Genomic DNA, 3,305 nt, shown 5'->3' on the forward strand with positions numbered 1-3,305 from the left:
TTTTCGAGTAGTCAAGAATCACCAATCACCACACCTAGACCACCCTTCTGCTGATCTTTCCTTTTGCTAATGGTCAGTGAAATGGAATTAAAAAAATAAAAATGACGTCCAGACATACCCAGGTAACTCAAATACAAATTCATCTTTTACTTGGACCCTTCACATTTGGCTTTGCCATTTAGAGAAGAAGAAGCAAACAAAATACAATAAGAAAGTCGAATCACTAATCCTTTAATAATATTGGAGAGGATCTGAATCATTTAATCGGGGATAAAAGGTCGAATATGAGAAAAACTTGGATAAACAAAGATTTCCTCCAGTTTTTCTGGGCTTCTTCTATAAAAACCAAACATCATAAGGGCAGCTATCCTCTTAAATCCACAGGCTGACGATCGCCAACGAAAGGAAGATTCGAAATGGAACACGTCGTTTGATAATTTGGAAAAAAAGAAAAATAGAACACGTCATATATGCAATCAAAATCCCTATAGAATATTTTTTTAAGAAAAAGGTGCTTGTAAACGATGAGACGCCATTATCATTTGAACAAGATTCTAAAACTATACGTAATCTTCTTTTTGGTAAAAGGCAATATGTAATCAATACCTAAAGTTTCCACTTAAAACTAGTTGAAAACAACCAAAGCTTAGCCGTCTCATTTGATTAGGAGAATGGATCTGTGGAATTCCAAGAATTGCGTGTGGTGTATGAAAAAGACTACCATAGGCGGTGGACTCAGGGGAATTGAGAAGCGTGTGCCATTTGGATATGTTCAAAGTTCTTTCAGAAGAGTAATGGATTGTTCTCGTATGTAAAATCTGATCCGGATTCCTGTTTAGTTGGGAGTGGCCAGAAGCACTTGGTTTACCATCTCATCAAAATGAACGTTGGATGACCCACCAGGAGCAATGGCCTCCTCTGCTCTCTTCTTCCATTCCATGGCTTTCATCTTCATCACCTTTCCCCTTTCTCCCACCATCATTTCCCTCACATTCCCCTCAACGTCTTCCCGCTTCACGTCATTGTTGATCTCGTCGCCGATCCCCCAATGAACGCACGAATACCGGCAGTTCGTCAGTTGATCGGCGAAGAACGGCCAACACAACACGGGCACCCCACCGCATATGCTCTCAAGTGTGAAGTTCCAACCACTGTGCGTCAAGAAACAACCCACGGCTGGGTGGTTGAGCACTTCCTCCTGTGGACACCAACTCGCCAGAATGCCTCTCTCTTTGGTTCGAGTCACAAACTCGGACGGCAACACGGCCGAGTCTCCCTCCACTAGGCCAGGTCTTATGATCCACAAAATGTTCTGCTCATGCGAACTCTACCAGTTGCTGAGGTGTTATAACCGTGACGCTCCCGAAGTTCACATTAAGCACCGAACCGGGTTCTTTTAAATTGAGCCAATTAAGACACTCCGGTTCTTCTCTCCACAAATTCATGAACCCGATTGACTTCGAACCGTCGTCTTGAATCTGGTTCAGCAGCAATTGAAGAGGACCAATGCTGTAAACGTGCGGCAACATTACAGAGAGTGCTTTCAAGGCGTTATGCTCTAGGGCATCGAAGGTATTTAATATGACCGCCGCAGCTTTTTTAGCTCTGGCCGCTTCATCTTTGATGAAGTTGAGCATGATATCGTTTGGATCCGTAGTTCAAACGAAACTAGTAATATCTCTCAAATGGATATCTTTCATTCCTGGGATCCAATCAACGGGGGTGTCTAAATACCCATTTATCAAGTAGCTTGAATCTGTTGTTACAGTACACAAGATAATTAACATAGCAGAGAGAATGTAATCTTGGAGGCTACGTTTGATTGCAATGGGAATTTAAAAGGAAGAGAAGTGAAATTTTCATACTTTAAAAAGAATTGTTTATAATCATTATCTTATATGATTGTATAAACTACTTAATTTTTTTAATCATATTTAATAATGATATATTTTATATATAATTTTTATTTTACATATTATAGCAAAGGGTTTTGGATGCAAAGTAAAGTGAAATTTTATAACCAAATATGTAATGATGTGAAGTTAATGTTAAAGTCACATGGGTAATGATTACATATATATATATATATATATATATTTTAAGTATGAAAATTTCACTTCCTTTCCCTTTAATTTCCCTTACAACCAAACATAGCAGGAAAATATAAAATAAAATTCAGGACAATTTTTCGGATTTTAAAAAGCAATCTCTTTCGAGATCAAAGCTATGTTGAGTTTCTCTTTTGGCTTATGGGTGGATTATCTCAAGAATTATAACGTTGCCACTTCCTTGGAACTTCCCTCTCTCCTTAAAGACGTAATCTTACCTTGTTTTCTTTTGTTGTCTTCCCCTTTTGGGGTATTCGTTATGTATATTTGAGTTTTATTGAATATTAATTGGGGAAGAGTACACCAGCATGGGATCAATAGGAATCCCACATAGAAGCATCAAGAAGGTGAGAATTTTCTCCTTTCATTGGGGGTGTTGTGGTTATTTGCCCCCTATCCCCAATGTGTTTGGCACTACTCCCACACTCCTAGATCGAGTTTCTTTTCCCATATAAATTTTATCCACCCAAAAATAGGAAACAAAGTTTTCTATCCAGAAGCTGCTCTACGCCACAAACACGGGGAGAACAACCGATATTGTTTGGATTGGTGGGTCGATCGATTTTGTCCCTGCTTTTTTTAAAAGGTACTAAGTTTTTTACTATTTTACCCCTCAACCGATACGAATAATCGATCTGGATCTATCAAGGATCGATCTCAACCGATATTGATCCAATACAGCTGATCCCAAACCGATACTTGAAAAGGTGCTCACTACCCTTTTAATGGCAGAAATATATTAACAATGTTATCTTACTTTTGTTTTTAAACTATCACTCACCTACACTTGACCTATATTTACTACAACTCCTCTATTTTTTACTTTTTTTTCGATACTCCCCTACTTTGGGACTTTTACATCTCTTTCTCCCCTGGCTCCTTTTAAATACATATTCAATACTTTTATTAAATTTTTAATTAATTTTTTATCCCTAAGACCATGTGTTGCAACCTTAATGGGGAATTTAACATTGATACTGATCTTAATTAGCATCGATTGAGACCGATACCAAAACAATACCGATCAAAAAATAAAGATTACTAAACTCGTGATGATGGATAAGATAAAAGAAAAACAATTAATAAATAAACAATAACCTTGATAATGGATGAGACAAAATTAAAAAAATAAAAAAAATTAATAAATAAATAATATCTTTATGTGGTTCAATACTAATGCTGTAACAAAAAAAAAAA

The 3,305-nt window shown here is 37.1% G+C and overlaps 1 pseudogene; it reads right to left on the reverse strand.

Annotated features, from left to right (window-relative positions):
- Nucleotides 1-514: 514 nt before the first annotated feature.
- Nucleotides 515-3,305, reverse strand: part of LOC122065636 — a 16,506-nt pseudogene continuing 13,715 nt past the window's right edge.

This window comes from Macadamia integrifolia, unplaced genomic scaffold, assembly GCF_013358625.1.
Source record: "Macadamia integrifolia cultivar HAES 741 unplaced genomic scaffold, SCU_Mint_v3 scaffold2077, whole genome shotgun sequence".
Taxonomy (NCBI): Eukaryota; Viridiplantae; Streptophyta; class Magnoliopsida; order Proteales; family Proteaceae; genus Macadamia; species Macadamia integrifolia.